General features: G+C 51.4%; 21 non-coding genes across 21 annotated transcripts; 9 read left to right on the top strand and 12 right to left on the bottom strand.

The window, feature by feature from the left end:
• The first annotated feature begins 1,425 nt into the window (after nt 1-1,425).
• On the top strand, nt 1,426-1,499 carry trnan-guu. Its single transcript has one exon. It is a non-coding gene; the product is annotated as a tRNA-Asn (tRNA).
• Nucleotides 1,500-1,925: 426 nt separating this feature from the next.
• On the bottom strand, nt 1,926-1,997 carry trnam-cau. The gene has a single exon. It is a non-coding gene; the product is annotated as a tRNA-Met (tRNA).
• A 1,060-nt stretch (nt 1,998-3,057) lies between these two features.
• Nucleotides 3,058-3,130, top strand: trnaf-gaa. The gene has a single exon. It is a non-coding gene; the product is annotated as a tRNA-Phe (tRNA).
• A 369-nt stretch (nt 3,131-3,499) lies between these two features.
• On the bottom strand, nt 3,500-3,574 carry trnak-uuu. The gene has a single exon. It is a non-coding gene; the product is annotated as a tRNA-Lys (tRNA).
• Nucleotides 3,575-3,876: 302 nt separating this feature from the next.
• Nucleotides 3,877-3,959, bottom strand: trnal-cag. Its single transcript has one exon. It is a non-coding gene; the product is annotated as a tRNA-Leu (tRNA).
• Nucleotides 3,960-5,550: 1,591 nt separating this feature from the next.
• Nucleotides 5,551-5,622, bottom strand: trnam-cau. Its single transcript has one exon. It is a non-coding gene; the product is annotated as a tRNA-Met (tRNA).
• Nucleotides 5,623-6,104: 482 nt separating this feature from the next.
• On the bottom strand, nt 6,105-6,192 carry trnay-gua. The gene is given in 2 exon segments: nt 6,105-6,142; nt 6,156-6,192. It is a non-coding gene; the product is annotated as a tRNA-Tyr (tRNA).
• A 73-nt stretch (nt 6,193-6,265) lies between these two features.
• trnaf-gaa lies at nt 6,266-6,339 on the top strand. Its single transcript has one exon. It is a non-coding gene; the product is annotated as a tRNA-Phe (tRNA).
• A 370-nt stretch (nt 6,340-6,709) lies between these two features.
• On the bottom strand, nt 6,710-6,783 carry trnak-uuu. The gene has a single exon. It is a non-coding gene; the product is annotated as a tRNA-Lys (tRNA).
• Nucleotides 6,784-7,832: 1,049 nt separating this feature from the next.
• trnan-guu lies at nt 7,833-7,908 on the top strand. The gene has a single exon. It is a non-coding gene; the product is annotated as a tRNA-Asn (tRNA).
• Nucleotides 7,909-9,313: 1,405 nt separating this feature from the next.
• On the bottom strand, nt 9,314-9,401 carry trnay-gua. The gene is given in 2 exon segments: nt 9,314-9,350; nt 9,364-9,401. It is a non-coding gene; the product is annotated as a tRNA-Tyr (tRNA).
• Nucleotides 9,402-9,473: 72 nt separating this feature from the next.
• Nucleotides 9,474-9,546, top strand: trnaf-gaa. Its single transcript has one exon. It is a non-coding gene; the product is annotated as a tRNA-Phe (tRNA).
• Nucleotides 9,547-11,047: 1,501 nt separating this feature from the next.
• Nucleotides 11,048-11,121, top strand: trnan-guu. Its single transcript has one exon. It is a non-coding gene; the product is annotated as a tRNA-Asn (tRNA).
• Nucleotides 11,122-13,201: 2,080 nt separating this feature from the next.
• Nucleotides 13,202-13,274, bottom strand: trnak-uuu. The gene has a single exon. It is a non-coding gene; the product is annotated as a tRNA-Lys (tRNA).
• Nucleotides 13,275-13,576: 302 nt separating this feature from the next.
• Nucleotides 13,577-13,658, bottom strand: trnal-cag. Its single transcript has one exon. It is a non-coding gene; the product is annotated as a tRNA-Leu (tRNA).
• A 180-nt stretch (nt 13,659-13,838) lies between these two features.
• On the top strand, nt 13,839-13,910 carry trnaa-ugc. Its single transcript has one exon. It is a non-coding gene; the product is annotated as a tRNA-Ala (tRNA).
• A 410-nt stretch (nt 13,911-14,320) lies between these two features.
• trnan-guu lies at nt 14,321-14,394 on the top strand. Its single transcript has one exon. It is a non-coding gene; the product is annotated as a tRNA-Asn (tRNA).
• Nucleotides 14,395-14,820: 426 nt separating this feature from the next.
• trnam-cau lies at nt 14,821-14,892 on the bottom strand. The gene has a single exon. It is a non-coding gene; the product is annotated as a tRNA-Met (tRNA).
• Nucleotides 14,893-15,234: 342 nt separating this feature from the next.
• On the bottom strand, nt 15,235-15,306 carry trnam-cau. The gene has a single exon. It is a non-coding gene; the product is annotated as a tRNA-Met (tRNA).
• A 479-nt stretch (nt 15,307-15,785) lies between these two features.
• On the bottom strand, nt 15,786-15,871 carry trnay-gua. The gene is given in 2 exon segments: nt 15,786-15,821; nt 15,835-15,871. It is a non-coding gene; the product is annotated as a tRNA-Tyr (tRNA).
• Nucleotides 15,872-15,943: 72 nt separating this feature from the next.
• trnaf-gaa lies at nt 15,944-16,016 on the top strand. The gene has a single exon. It is a non-coding gene; the product is annotated as a tRNA-Phe (tRNA).
• The last annotated feature ends 67 nt before the right edge of the window (nt 16,017-16,083 follow it).

Genomic DNA, 16,083 nt, shown 5'->3' with positions numbered 1-16,083 from the left:
GGTGCGCACCCGGTCCGAAATGCCAGTTGGACGAGCGTAACGAAGATCTAAGGTCCCTGGGTTCATCCGGTCGCAGTCGCGAAATGCCGCGTGCTTGGACCATTAATTAGGCTCGGGACACGAATCTAATCCACCGTTGGCGAAGCCGTTACGAAATCGCCTCTAAGCAGGCTCGACTGAGAAGATCTTCCTCTCGCCGTTTGGGAACAATGGACCGACCTCACTTCCAGAAGACAAAAAGCACCGGAAGCATGCTGCGTTTCTGATTTCCTGGTGCCCTTGGGAAAAATTCCCGGAAACACTGCATGTTAGCAGTGAAAGATAAAAGTTAACTTGACGGACGTGTTTTTTTCAACCTAACTAAGCTTACCACTCACTTCAGAAAAGGCCGCGTCGCCTCCGAACAGAGACTTGAAACCCTGGACCCTCAGATTAAAATCTTATCTTTCCACTGCTAATCGGGCATGGCGTTCGCTCGTTCTCCGCCGCTTTTATGCCTTTCCTTAGGCCACAGAAGCATCGCTAGAGGGGGTAAGGGTTTTTTAACCATTCTTTAAATTCACATTTTTGGGCACCAAATTACGAAGCTCGCCCGAATTCTCACGGTATCCGGTATTGGAGAACGGCAATATCGCAAAGGGAGTCACGCTTGATTCGATGACGGAAAAGCGCAAGTCTCCTCTTTGATTGTAAGGAATTAATTTCTGATCCCAGATTCGTGTTTGCACAAGAAGTTCCGTTCAGAGATGGACGACCCACCTTCAGGGGACTCCCTCAACGCAGCGCCTTAGACCCTCCTGCATCTGACTGTGAAACCCACTTGTGAGTGGAGGGCCAGCCTTCATAAGAGACTCTGCCGTCTGCTTCTGCAGATACGACTGATCATACATGACTTAGGCGTCCCCGGCCTTGAAGAGTGAGCCGCAGAATGTGCTCATTTTGAGGCCATAAGCAAACGGGCTCAAACCCGCGGAGGGGCTGTAGCCAGTGTAGAGCGCATCTTTGCATGTTATGATCTGCGTTCAATCCCAGCTCTCCACGCGGTCTTAAAGCCTGCTTTAACTTCAAGGTCACGTATTTGAGCAGAATATTTCCTTTCAAATATGTTGCGGACACTGCGGCTTAGTATAAGAGGAATGTCTACGTACACGCTCTACCATCTGAAAAAAAAACGTCATAGCTTACTCAACATACAGCTTGGGGTTTCCGATAAAGTGAGCGAAGGGGGCAACAGAAGTCCTCTCCCTTCCGCTCCTCTGGGAATCCAAAAGCTAAGAATACAAGAGGCTTTTAGAGCCTCATTTTAGTGCAATCCCTCGGGACTTAATATATGATTCCATGTTAGAGCAGACAAATGCCTGAAGATGGGGGAAAACCTCTGCAGTATTCACGCGCTGTAAGCTACACCTGTGGCGTGGCAAGCTCGTCTCTGTGGCGCAATCGGTTAGCGCGTTCGGCTGTTAACCGAAAGGTTGGTGGTTCGAGCCCACCCAGGGACGTCTTTTTCCCTGCTGCTTCTGTGCAATCCAAGACTCGAACAAGTATACATGGCGACTGTTCTTCTGCAAGCAAAGGTTCTAGCAATACCAGGAGGATTAAGTGCTGGCTGGGAGCTCCATCTGCCAATTGAATACATGGGGCCTGCTGTGCTGTTGTTTGAATTTCTTTGCAACCCCTGCTCTGATGGCGGTCACCCCACCGCGAAAGAAGCGCACATGATTTCTGCCCTTGCTTCCTATTCATTTCCTTTGCCACTTCATAATGGTGTCTTTCAAAGCATTGACAATCTGTGTCGCTAGAAATCAAGAGGCCTGCCACCCTTTGACTGAAAACCTCCTTCATTTGCTCTAGACAAAGGATTTAAACCCAGTTTCGAGGGCGTTTTTTTTTTTCCCGGCCTGCCCCCCTCCCAAAAAAAAAAAATCTAGCAGAGAATGGTTTCGATCCATCGACCTCTGGGTTATGGGCCCAGCACGCTTCCGCTGCGCCACTCTGCTAATCGCAGCTGGCACGCGCAGGTATTCTTGCTGCGCTGTGCATTGTATGGGGGTGGGGGTGGGCAATAACTTTTCCCAACATGGTTTATGTCCTGTCAGCCTTCGGAGGCGAGGGGGGGTGGCTGCCTCGCCGGAAAAATACATCTTCCCTTATGTCTTAAGTAGCTAAAATTAGAGGCCTCATTTGTGGAGGCAATCCTTGGGGAATAACACATTTTTTTGAGAAATGCATCCTACGGCCGCAAACCCATTTGACTCAAAACTCTCCCTTCTTCGTTCTGACAATGGACATAGACCCCACATTGTGGGTTTTTTTTTCTTCTTCTGCCTGGCAAAAAGTTTTAGCAGAGGATGGTTTCGATCCATCGACCTCTGGGTTAATGGGCCCAGCACGCTTCCCGCTGCGCCCACTCTGCTGATTGCCGTCCTTTGAGTGATTCTCTTCCTTTACGTTGCTTCTAAGACATGCAGCTAATGTTCCAACATAAAGGTAGCAAAGGACAAGAAAGGTCCCTGCAATTGACTGACTGCAAAGAATCGGATGCATAGTGTCTCCTTTTAGAGGGCAGAAGCTACACCCTCGAAGTGTGGTGCCCTCAACAGTGGCGTGTGTGCGTGTGTGTGTGTGGGGGGGTGCCATTGGTTGTCACCATTCTTGTTAAGTCGTAATGAAAGGTGGCCCAAACCTGCAATAGTATCCATTTGTTGGGAGGCACGTGAGTGGCTCATGTGGTGTCGTGGTTGGTAATGGGTCCAGAAAAGAAGGAAGCGTCTAATCGCGCTTAGCGCTTGACGGGGTGTGGTGTCCTCAGCATTCGCCTCAGCCACATGGTGGCAGAAAGAGCTTCCTGAAATGCCACTCATCTCCTTCTTAGGCTCGCATTGGAAAACAAAGCGTCCTTCGAAGCCGGAACGAACCAGCGACCCTAAGGATTGCTCGATCACACCTACAGTCCTCCGCTCTACCAGCTGAGCTATCGAAGGCCCGGTGGGGCGAACCCATCGCCCGTGACTTGGTGACTTCCAATTGTTCAGCTGCTACAGGGTGGCGCACCCGGGTGCCGAAATAGCTCAGTTGGGAGAGCGTTAGACTGAAGATCTAAAGGTCCCTGGTTCGATCCCGGGTTTCGGCAGGTGGGGCCGCGGAGCCGTCGGTGGCCTTTGGGCCAATTTAAGTAGGCTCTGGGACACGAATGTAGCCACACGTTGGCGAAGGCGCTATACGGAAGATGCGCCCTGCTAAGCAGGGCTCCGACTGAGAAAGATCTCCTCCCGGGCCGCTTTTGGGAACCAATGGGACCGACCTCACTTCCAGAAGAGCAAAAGGCACTCGGAAGCATGCCTGCGGTTTCTGATTTCCTGGGGTGTCCCTTGGGAAAAGCTTCCCGGAACACACTGGGCAGTTAGGCAGGTGAAAAAGAGTTAAAGGTTAAACTTGACGGACGTGTGTTTATTTTCAACCTAACTGAAGGCTTTACACGTCACTTCAGAAAAGGCCGCGTCGCCCGAACAGGGACTTGAACCCTGGACCCTCAGATTAAAAGTCTGATGCTCTAGCCGGACTGAGCTATCCGGGCACTGCGTCGCTCGTTCCTCCGCCGCTTTTAATGGCCTTTCCGTTAGGCCACAGGAAGCATGCGGGTAGAGGGGGGGGTAAGGGTTTTTTTAACGCATTCTTGGAAATTCACATTTGGGCACCAGGAATTACGAAGGCTCGCCCGAATTACAACGGTATCCGTTATCTGGGAGGAACGGCAATATCGCAAAAGGAGTCGCGCTTGGATCGATGGACGGGAAAAGCGCAAGTCTCCTCTTTGATTGTAAGGAATTCATTTGGTCTGAAAGTCCCAGATTCGTGTTTGGCAGCAAAGAAGTTCCGTGTCAGAAGTGGGATTCGAACCCACGCCTCCAGGGGAGACTGCGACCTGAACGCAGCGCCTTAGACCGCTCGGCCATCCTGACTGTGAAAGCCAGCCGTTGTGAGGGTGGAGGCCAGCCTTCATAGCGCCTCTGCGTCTGCTTCTGACAGATAGATGGATCATAATGACTTAGGCTTCCCCGGCTCTTTTGAAGAGTGAGCCGCAGAGATTGTGCTCATGTTTGAGGCCATAAGCAAAACGGGGCTCAAACGCCGGCGGTGGGGGTGTAGCTCAGTGGTAGAGCGCCATGCTTTGCATGTATGAGGTCTTGGGTTCAATCCCAGCATCTCCACCGGCGGGTCTTTAAGGCCGCTGCTTTAACGTGCAGGTCACGTATTTTGGAGCAGAAATGTTTCCCTTCAAATATGTTTGCGGACACTGGCGGCGTTAAGTATAGAGGGGGAATGTCTAGGTAGCACGCTCTACCATCTGAAAAAAAAAAGACGTCGATAGCTTACTTCTAACATAACAGCTTGGGTTTCCGATACAGAGGGAGCGAAGGGGCAACAGAAGTCCTCTCCCTTCCGGCTCTCTGGAATCCAAAGACGCTAAGAATACAAAGAGGCTTTTAGAGGCTCATTTGTAGTGGCAATCCTCGGTGACTAATATATGGTTCCATGTTTAGAGCAGACAAATGCCTGAAGATGGAAAACTCTGGCGTTTCCACGCGCTTAAGGCGACACCTGGTGGCCGGTGGCAAGCGTTCGTCTCTGTGGCGCAATCGGTTAGCCGCGTTCGGCCTGTTAACCGAAAGGTTGGTGGTTCGAGCCCACCCAGGGACGTCTTTTTCCCTGCTGCTTCTGTGCAATCCAAGACTCGAACAAGTATACATGGCGACTGTTCTTCCTGCAAGCAAAGGTTCTAGCAACTCCAGGAGGATTAAGTGCTGGCTGGGAGCTCCATCTGCAATTGAGATACATGGGGCCTGCTGTGCTGTTGTTTGAATTTCTTTGCAACCCCTGCTCTGATGGCGGTCCACCCCACCGCGAAAGAAGCGCACATGATTTCTGCCCTTGCTTCCTATTCATTTTCCTTTGCCACTTCAATAATGGTGTGCTTTCAAAGCAATTGACAATCTGTGTCGCTAGAATCAAGAGGGCCTGCCACCTTTGACTGAAAACCTCCTTCATTTGCTCTAGACAAAGGATTTAAACCCAGTTTCGAGGGGCGTTTTTTTTTTCCCCGGCCTGCCCCCCTCACCAAAAAAAAAAATCTAGCAGAGAATGGTTTCGATCCATCGACCTCTGGGTTATGGGCCAGCACGCTTCCGCTGCGCCACTCTGCTAATCGCAGCTGGCACGCGCAGGTGTTTCTTGCTGCGCTGTGCAATTGTATGGGGGGTGGGGGGGTGGGCAATAACTTTTCGCCAACATGGTTTATGTCCTGTCAGCCTTCGGAGGCGAGGGGGGTGGGTGCCTCGCCGGAAAAATACATCTTCCCTTATGTCTTAAGTAGCTAAAATTAGAGGCCTCATTTGTGGAGGCAATCCTTGGGGAATAACACATTTTTTTGAGAAATGCATCCTACGGCCGCAAACCCATTTGACTCAAAACTCTCCCTTCTTCGTTCTTGACAATGGACATAGACCCCACATTGTGGGTTTTTTTTTTCTTCTTCTGCCTGGCAAAAAGTTTTAGCAGAGGATGGTTTCGATCCATCGACCTCTGGGTTATGGGCCCAGCACGCTTCCGCTGCGCCACTCTGCTGATTGCCGTCCTTTGGGTGATTCTCTTCCTTTACGTTGCTTCTAAGACATGCAGCTAATGTTTCCAACATAAGGTAGCAAAGGGACAAGAAAGGTCCCTGCAATTGACTGACTGCAAAGAATCGGATGCATAGTGTCTCCTTTTAGAGGGCAGAAGCTACAAACCTCGAAGTGTGGTGCCCTCAACAGTGCGTGTGTGGCGTGTGTGTGTGTGGGGGGTGCCATTGGTTGTCACCATTCTTGTTAGTCGTAATAAAGGTGGCCCAAACCTGCAATAGTATCCATTTGTTGGGAGGCACGTGAGTGGCTCATGTGGTGTCGTGGTTGGATAATAGGCCAGAAAAGAAGGAAGCGTCTAATCGCGCTTAGCGCTTGACGGGGTGTGGTGTCCTCAGCATTCGTCCTCAGCCACATGGTGCAGAAAAGAGCTTTTCCTGAAATGCCACTCATCTCCTTCTTAGGCTCGCATTGGAAAACAAAGCGTCCTTCGAGCCGGGAATCGAACCAGCGACCCTAAGGATTGCTCGATCACACCTACAGTCCTCCGCTCTACCAGCTGAGCTATCGAAGGCCGGTGGGGCACCCATCGCCCCGTGACTTGGTGACTTCAATTGTTCAGACTGCTACAGGGTGGCGCACCCGGTGCCGAAATAGCTCAGTTGGGAGAGCGTTAGACTGAAGATCTAAAGGTCCCTGGGTTCGATCCGCGGTTTCGGCAGGTGGGGCCTCGGGAGCCGTCGGTGGCCTTTGGGACCATTTAAGTAGGCTCTGGGACACGAATGTAGCCACACGTTGGCGAAGGCGCTATACGGAAGATCGGCCCTGCTAAGCAGGGCTCCGACTGAGAAAGATCCTTCCTCCCGGGCCGCTTTTGGGAACCATGGGACCGACCTCACTTCCAGAAGAGCAAAAAGGCACTCGGAAGCATGCTGCGGTTTCTGATTTCCTGGGGTGTCCCTTGGGAAAAGCTTCCCGGAACACACTGGCAGTTAGGCAGGTGAAAAGAGTTAAAAGGTTAAACTTGACGGACGTGTGTTTATTTTCAACCTAACTGAAGGCTTTACACGTCACTTCAGAGAAGGCCGCGTCGCCCGAACAGGGACTTGAACCCTGGACCCTCAGATTAAAAGTCTGATGCTCTAGCCGACTGAGCTATCCGGGCACTGCGTCGCTCGTTCCTCCGCCGCTTTTAATGGCCTTTCCGTTAGGCCACAGGAAGCATGCGGTAGAGGGGGGGGTAAGGGTTTTTAACCATTCTTGGAAATTCACATTTGGGCACCAGGATTACGAAGGCTCGCCCGAATTTACAACGGTATCCGTTATCTGGGAGGAACGGCAATATCGCAAAAGGAGTCGCGCTTGGATCGATGGACGGGAAAGCGCAAGTCTCCTCTTTGATTGTAAGGAATTCATTTGGTCTGAAAGTCCAGATTCGTGTTTGGCAGCAAAGAAGTTCCGTGTCAGAAGTGGATTCGAACCCACGCATCCAGCGGGAGACTGCGACCTGAACGCAGCGCCTTAGACCGCTCGGCCATCCTGACTGTGAAAGCCAGCCGTTGTGAGGGTGGAGGCCAGCCTTCATAAGCGCCTCTGGCCGTCTGCTTCCTGACAGATAGATGGATCATAATGACTTAGGCTTCCCCGGCTCTTTTGAAGAGTGAGCCGCAGAGATTGTGCTCATGTTTGAGGCCATACACGCAAACGGGCGCTCAAAACGTCGGCGTGGGGTGTAGCTCAGTGGGTAGAGCGCATGCTTTGCATGTATGAGGTCTTGGGTTCAATCCCCAGCATCTCCACCGGCGGGTCTTTAAGGCCGCTGCTATTAACGTGCAGGTCACGATTTGGAGCAGAATTTTCCCTTCAAATAATGTTTTGCGGACACTGGCGGCGTTAAGTATAGAGGGGGAATGTCTAGGTAGCACGCTCTAATCCATCTGAAAAAAAAAGACGATCGATAGCTTACTTCTAAACATACAGCTTGGGATTTCCGATACAGGGAGCGAAGGGGCAACAGAAGTCCTCTCCCTTCCGGCTCTCTGGAATCCAAAGACGCTAAGAATACAAAGAGGCTTTTAGAGGCCTCATTTGTAGTTGGCAATTCTCGGTGACTATATATGGTTCCATGTTTAGAGCAGACAAATGCCTGAAGATGGAAACTCTGGCGTTTCCACGCGCTTAAGGCGACACCTGGGTGGCCGGTGGCAAGCGTCCGTCTCTGTGGCGCAATCGGATTAGCGCGTTCGACTGTTAACGCGAAAGGTTGGTGGTTCGAGCCCACCCAGGGACGTCTTTTTCCCTGCTGCTTCTGTGCAATCCAAGACTCGAAACAAGTATACATGGCGGACTGTTCTTCTGCAAGCAAAGGTTCTAGGCAATACCAGGAGGATTAAGTGCTGGCTGGGAGCTCCATCTGCCAATTGAATACATGGGGCCTGCTGTGCTGTTGTTTGAATTTCTTTGCAACCCCTGCTCTGATGGCGGTCACCCCAACCGCGAAAGAAGCGCACATGATTTCTGCCCTTGCTCCTATTCATTTCCTTTGCCACTTCATAATGGTGTCTTTCAAAGCATTGACAATCTGTGTCGCTAGAAATCAAGAGGCCTGCCACCCTTTGACTGAAACCTCCTTCAATTTGCTCTAGACAAAGGATTTAAACCCAGTTTTCGAGGGCGTTTTTTTTTTCCCGGCCTGCCCCCCTCCCAAAAAAAAAAATCTAGCAGAGAATGGTTTCGATCCATCGACCTCTGGGTTATGGGGCCAGCACGCTTCCGTGCGCCACTCTGCTAATCGCAGCTGGCACGCGCAGGTATTCTTGCTGCGGCTGTGCATTGTAATGGGGTGGGGGTGGGCAATAACTTTTCCCAACATGGTTTATGTCCTGTCAGCCTTCGGAGGCGAGGGGGGGGTGCTGCTCGCCGGAAAAAATACATCTTCCCTTATGTCTTAAGTAGCTAAAATTAGAGGCCTCATTTGTGGAGGCAATCCTTGGGGAATAACACATTTTTTGAGAAGATGCATCCTACGGCCGCAAACCCATTTGACTCAAACTCTCAACCTTCTTCGTTCTTGACAATGGACATAGACCCCACATTGTGGGGTTTTTTTTTTCTTCTTCTGCCTGGCAAAAAGTTTTAGCAGAGGATGGTTTCGATCCATCGAACCTCTTGGGTTATGGGCCCAGCACGCTTCCGCTGCGCCACTTCTGCTGATGCCGTCCTTTGGGTGATTCTCTTCTTTACGTTGCTTCTAAGACATGCAGCTAATGTTTCCAACATAAGGTTAGCAAAGGGACAAGAAAGGTCCCTGCAATTGACTGACTGCAAAGAATCGGATGCATAGTGGTCTCCTTTTAGAGGGGCAGAAGCTACACCTCGAAGTGTGGTGCCCTCAAACAGTGCGTGTGTGCGTGTGTGTGGTGGGGGGTGCCATTGGTTGTCACCTATTCTTGTTAGTCGTAATGAAAGTGGCCCAAACCTGCAATAGTATCCATTTTGTTGGAGGCACGTGAGTGGCTCATGTGGTGTCGTGGTTGGATTAATTGGGCCAGAAAGAAGGAAGCGTCTAATCGGCGCTTAGCGGCTTTGACGGGGTGTGGTGTCCCTCAGCATTCGTCCTCAGCCACATGGTGCAGAAAGAGCTTTCCTGAAATGCCACTCATTCTCCTTCTAAGGCTCGCATTGGAAAACAAAGCGTCTTCGAGCCGGAATTCGAACCAGCGACCTAAGGATTGCTCGATCACACCTACAGTCCTCCGCTCTTACCAGCTGAGCTATCGAAGGCCGGTGGGGCACCCATCGCCCGTGACTTGGTGGACTTCAATTGTTCAGCTGCTACAGGGTGGCGCACCCGGTGCCGAAATAGCTCAGTTGGGAGAGCGTTAGACTGAAGATCTAAAGGTCCCTGGTTCGATCCCGGGTTTCGGCAGGTGGGGCCGCGGAGCCGTCGGTGGCTTTTGGGACCAATTTAAGTAGGCTCTGGGACACGAATGTAGCCACACGTTGGCGAAGGCGCTATACGGAAGATCGGCCCTGCTAAGCAGGGCTCCGACTGAGAAAGATCTTCCTCCCGGGCCGCTTTTGGGAACCAATGGGACCGACCTCACTTCCAGAAGAGCAAAAAGGCACTCGGAAGCATGCCTGCGGTTTCTGATTTCCTGGGGTGTCCCTTGGGAAAAGCTTCCCGGAACACACTGGCAGTTAGGCAGGTGAAAAAGAGTTAAAAGGTTAAACTTGACGGACGTGTGTTTATTTTCAACCTAACTGAAGGCTTTACACTCTACTTCAGAAAAGGCCCGCGTCGCCCGAGACAGGGACTTGAACCCTGGACCCTCAATTAAAAGTCTGATGCCTACCCGACTGAAGCTATTCCGGGGCACTGCGTCGCTCGTTCCTCCGCCGCTTTTAATGGCCTTTCCGTTAGGCCACAGGGAAGCAGCGGTAGAGGGGGGGGGTAAGGGTTTGTTTTAACCATTCTTGGAAATCACATTTGGGCACCAGGAATTACGAAGGCTCGCCCGAATTTACAATCGGTATTCCGTTATTCTTGGGAGGAACGGCAATATCGCAAAAGGAGTCGCGCTTGGATCGATGGACGGGAAAGCGCAAGTCCCTCTTTGATTTGTAAGGAATTCCATTTGGTCTGAAAGTCCAGATTCTGTGTTTGGCAGCAAAGAAGTTCCGTGTCAGAAGTGGGATTCGAACCCACGCCTCCAGGGAGACTGCGACCTGAACGCCAGCGCCTTAGACCGCTCGTCCATCCGACTGTGAAAGCCAGCCGTTGTGAGGGGTGGAGGCCAGCCTTCATAAGCGCCTCTGCCGTCTGCTTCTGACAGATAGATGGATCATAATGACTTAGGCTTCCCCGCTCTTTTGAAAGAGTGAGCCGCAGAGATTGTGCTCAATGTTTTGAAGGCCATAAGGCAAAACGGGGCTCAAACGCCGGCGAGTGGGGTTAGCTCAGTGGTAGAGCGCATGCTTTGCATGTATGGAGGTTTGGGTTCAATCCCCAGCATCTCCACCGGCGGGTCTTTAAGCCGCCTGGCTTTAACGTGCAGGTCACGTATTTTGGAGCAGAATGTTTCCCTTCAAATAATGTTTGCGGACACTGGCGGCGTTAAGTATAGAGGGGGAATGTCTAGGTAGCACGCTCTACATCTGAAAAAAAAAGACGTCGATAGCTTACTTCTAACATACAGCTTGGGTTTCCGATACAAGGGAGCGAAGGGGCAAAGAAGTCCTCTCCCTTCCGGCTCTCTGGAATCCAAAGACGCTAAGAATACAAAGAGGCTTTTAGAGGCCTCATTTGTAGTGGCAATCCTCGTGACTAATATATGGTTCCATGTTTAGAGCAGACAAATGCCTGAAGATGGAAAACTCTGGCGTTTCCACGCGCTTAAGGCGACACCTGGTGGCCGGTGGCAAGCGTCGTCTCTGTGGCGCAATCGGTTAGCGCGTTCGGCTGTTAACCGAAAGGTTGGTGGTTCGAGCCCACCCAGGGACGTCTTTTTCCCTGCTGCTTCTGTGCAATCCAAGACTCGAACAAGTATACATGGCGACTGTTCTTCTGCAAGCAAAGGTTCTAGCAATACCAGGAGGATAAGTGCTGGCTGGGGAGCTCCATCTGCCAATTGAATACATGGGGCCTGCTGTGCTGTTGTTTGAATTTCTTTGCAACCCCTGCTCTGATGGCGGTCACCCACCCGCGAAAGAAGCGCACATGATTTCTGCCTTGTTCCTATTCATTTCCTTTGCCACTTCATAATGGTGTCTTTCAAAGCATTGACAATCTGTGTCGCTAGAAATCAAGAGGCCTGCCACCCTTTGACTGAAAACCTCCTTCATTTGCTCTAGACAAAGGATTTAAACCCAGTTTCGAGGGCGTTTTTTTTTTCCCGGCCTGCCCCCCCTCCAAAAAAAAAAATCTAGCAGAGAATGGTTTCGATCCATCGACCTCTGGGTTTATGGTCCCAGCACGCTTCCGCTGCGCCACTCTGCTAATCGCAGCTGGCACGCGCAGGTATTCTTGCTGCGCGTTCTATTGTATGTTCGGGGTGGGGGTGGGGCAAATAACTTTTCCCAACATGGTTTATGTCCTGTCAGCCTTCGGAGGCGAGGGGGGTGGCTGCCTCGCCGGAAAAAATACATCTTCCCTTATGTCTTAAAGTAGCTAAAATTAGAGGCCTCATTTGTGGAGGCAATCCTTGGGGAATAACACAATTTTTTTGAGAAATGCATCCTACGGCCGCAAACCCATTTGACTCAAAACTCTCCTTCTTCGTTCTTGACAATGGACATAGACCCCACATTGTGGGTTTTTTTTTTCTTCTTCTGCCTGGCAAAAAGTTTTAGCAGAGGATGGTTTCGATCCATCGACCTCTGGGTATGGGCCCAGCACGCTTCCGCTGCGCCACTCTGCTGATTGCCGTCCTTTGGCGTGATTCTCTTCCTTTACGTTGCTTCTAAGACATGCAGCTATGTTTCCAACATAAGGTAGCAAAGGGACAAGAAAGGTCCCTGCAATTGACTGACTGCAAAGAATCGATGCATAGTGGTCTCCTTTTAGAGGCGAGAAGCTACACCCTCGAAGTGTGGGTGCCCTCCAACAGTGGCGTGTGTGCGTGTTGTGGTGTGGGGGGGGTGCCATGGTTTCACCATTCTTGTGAGTCGCATAAGGAAAGGTGGCCCAAACCCTCGCGAATAGTACTCCATTTGTTGGGCAGGCACTTGAGTGGCTCATCGTGGTGGTCGTGGTTGGATAATGGGCCGGAGTTCGAAGAAACTTAGGTTGATGGATGAACTTCGTCTGAATCGCTGCTCTCAGCGCTTAGACGGGGATGATCGGTGTCCTCAGCATTCGCTCCTACGAGCCACATGGAGCAGAAAGAGCTTTCCTGACATTGCCACTCATCTCCTTCTTAGGCTCGGCATTGCGAAAACAAAGGCGTCCTTCGAGCACCGGAAAACTCGAACACAGCGACCTAAGCGATTGCTACGAGTCACACCTACCAGTCCTCCGCTTCTACCAGCTGACGCTAACTTGAAGGCCTGGATGGGGCGACCCATCGCCCGTTGACTTGGTGGACTGTCAAATTGTTCATCTGCTAACAGGGTGGCGCACGCCATGGCTGCCGAAATAGCTCAGTTTGGGAGGATGCAATTAGGACTGAAGATCTAAAGGTCCCTGGTTCGATCCCCCGGGTTTCGGCAGGTGGGGCCGCGGAGCCCGTCGGTGGCTTTTGGGACCAATTTAAGTAGGCTCTGGGACACGAATGTAGCCACACGTTGGCGAAGGCGCTATACGGAAGATCGGCCCTGCTAAGCAGGGCTCCGACTGAGAAAGATCTTCCTCCCGGGCCGCTTTTGGGAACCAATGGGACCGACCTCACTTCCAGAAGAGCAAAAAGGCACTCGGAAGCATGCCTGCGGTTTCTGATTTCCTGGGGTGTCCCTTGGGAAAAGCTTCCCGGAACACACTGGCAGTTAGGCAGGTGAAAAAGAGTTAAAAGGTTAAACTTGACGGACGTGTGTTTATTTTCAACCTAACTGAAGGCTTTACACGTCACTTCAGAAAAGGCCCGCGTCGCCCGAACAGGGACTTGAACCCTGGACCCTCAGATTAAAAGTCTGATGCTCTACCGACTGAGCTATCCGGGCACTGCGTCGCTCGTTCCTCCGCCGCTTTTAATGGCCTTTCCGTTAGGGCCACAGGAAGCATGCGGTAGAGGGGGGGTTAAGGGTTTTTTTAACCATTCTTGGGAAATTCACATTTGGGGCACCAGGAATTACGAAGGCTCGCCCGAATTTACAACGGTATCCGTTATCTGGGAGGAACGGCAATATCGCAAAAGGAGTCGCGCTTGGATCGATGGACGGGAAAGCGCAAGTCTCCTCTTTGATTGTAAGGAATTCATTTGGTCTGAAAGTCAGATTCGTGTTTGGCAGCAAAGAAGTTCCAGTGTCAGAAGTGGGATTCGAACCACGCCTCCAGGGGAGACTGCGACCTGAACGCAGCGCCTTAGACCGCTCGGCCATCCTGACTGTGAAAGCCAGCCGTTGTGAGGGTGGAGGCCAGCCTTCATAAGCGCCTCTGCCGTCTGCTTCTGACAGATAGATGGATCATAATGACTTAGGCTTCCCCGGCTCTTTTGAAGAGTGAGCCGCAGAGATTGTTCTCATGTTTGAGGCCATAAGCAAAACGGGGCTCAAACGCCGGCGAGTGGGGGTGTAGCTCAGTGGTAGAGCGCATGCTTTGCATGTATGAGGTCTTGGGTTCAATCCCCAGCATCTCCACCGGCGGGTCTTTAAGGCCGCTGCTTTAACGTGCAGGTCACGTATTTTGGAGCAGAATGTTTCCCTTCAAATAATGTTTGCGGACACTGGCGGCGTTAAGTATAGAGGGGGAATGTCTAGGTAGCACGCTCTACCATCTGAAAAAAAAAGACGTCGATAGCTTACTTCTAACATACAGCTTGGGTTTCCGATACAAGGGAGCGAAGGGGCAACAGAAGTCCTCTCCCTTCCGGCTCTCTGGAATCCAAAGACGCTAAGAATACAAAGAGGCTTTTAGAGGCCTCATTTGTAGTGGCAATCCTCGGTGACTAATATATGGTTCCATGTTTAGAGCAGACAAATGCCTGAAGATGGAAAACTCTGGCGTTTCCACGCGCTTAAGGCGACACCTGGTGGCGGTGGCAAGCGTCGTCTCTGTGGCGCAATCGGTTAGCGCGTTCGGCTGTTAACCGAAAGGTTGGTGGTTCGAGCCCACCCAGGGACGTCTTTTTCCCTGCTGCTTCTGTGCAATCCAAGACTCGAACAAGTATACATGGCGACTGTTCTTCTGCAAGCAAAGGTTCTAGCAATACCAGGAGGATTAAGTGCTGGCTGGGAGCTCCATCTGCCAATTGAATACATGGGGCCTGCTGTGCTGTTGTTTGAATTTCTTTGCAACCCCTGCTCTGATGGCGGTCACCCCACCGCGAAAGAAGCGCACATGATTTCTGCCCTTGCTTCCTATTCATTTCCTTTGCCACTTCATAATGGTGTCTTTCAAAGCATTGACAATCTGTGTCGCTAGAAATCAAGAGGCCTGCCACCCTTTGACTGAAAACCTCCTTCATTTGCTCTAGACAAAGGATTTAAACCCAGTTTCGAGGGCGTTTTTTTTTTTCCCGGCCTGCCCCCCTCCCAAAAAAAAAAAATCTAGCAGAGAATGGTTTCGATCCATCGACCTCTGGGTTATGGGCCCAGCACGCTTCCGCTGCGCCACTCTGCTAATCGCAGCTGGCACGCGCAGGTATTCTTGCTGCGCTGTGCATTGTATGGGGGTGGGGGTGGGCAATAACTTTTCCCAACATGGTTTATGTCCTGTCAGCCTTCGGAGGCGAGGGGGGTGGCTGCCTCGCCGGAAAAATACATCTTCCCTTATGTCTTAAGTAGCTAAAATTAGAGGCCTCATTTGTGGAGGCAATCCTTGGGGAATAACACATTTTTTGAGAAATGCATCCTACGGCCGCAAACCCATTTGACTCAAAACTCTCCCTTCTTCGTTCTTGACAATGGACATAGACCCCACATTGTGGGTTTTTTTTTTCTTCTTCTGCCTGGCAAAAAGTTTTAGCAGAGGATGGTTTCGATCCATCGACCTCTGGGTTATGGGCCCAGCACGCTTCCGCTGCGCCACTCTGCTGATTGCCGTCCTTTGGGTGATTCTCTTCCTTTACGTTGCTTCTAAGACATGCAGCTAATGTTTCCAACATAAGGTAGCAAAGGGACAAGAAAGGTCCCTGCAATTGACTGACTGCAAAGAATCGGATGCATAGTGTCTCCTTTTAGAGGGCAGAAGCTACACCCTCGAAGTGTGGTGCCCTCAACAGTGCGTGTGTGCGTGTGTGTGTGGGGGGGGTGCCATTGGTTGTCACCATTCTTGTTAGTCGTAATGAAAGGTGGCCCAAACCTGCAATAGTATCCATTTGTTGGGAGGCACGTGAGTGGCTCATGTGGTGTCGTGGTTGGATAATGGGCCAGAAAAGAAGGAAGCGTCTAATCGCGCTTAGCGCTTGACGGGGTGTGGTGTCCTCAGCATTCGTCCTCAGCCACATGGTGCAGAAAGAGCTTTCCTGAAATGCCACTCATCTCCTTCTTAGGCTCGCATTGGAAAACAAAGCGTCCTTCGAGCCGGAATCGAACCAGCGACCTAAGGATTGCTCGATCACACCTACAGTCCTCCGCTCTACCAGCTGAGCTATCGAAGGCCGGTGGGGCACCCATCGCCCGTGACTTGGTGGACTTCAATTGTTCAGCTGCTACAGGGTGGCGCACCCGGTGCCGAAATAGCTCAGTTGGGAGAGCGTTAGACTGAAGATCTAAAGGTCCCTGGTTCGATCCCGGGTTTCGGCAGGTGGGGCCGCGGAGCCGTCGGTGGCTTTTGGGACCAATTTAAGTAGGCTCTGGGACACGAATGTAG

This window comes from Xenopus laevis, chromosome 3S (genome assembly GCF_017654675.1).
Source record: "Xenopus laevis strain J_2021 chromosome 3S, Xenopus_laevis_v10.1, whole genome shotgun sequence".
Taxonomy (NCBI): domain Eukaryota; kingdom Metazoa; phylum Chordata; class Amphibia; order Anura; family Pipidae; genus Xenopus; species Xenopus laevis.
Note: the sequence above shows the minus strand (reverse complement) of the source record. Positions and strands in the feature narration are given on the sequence as shown.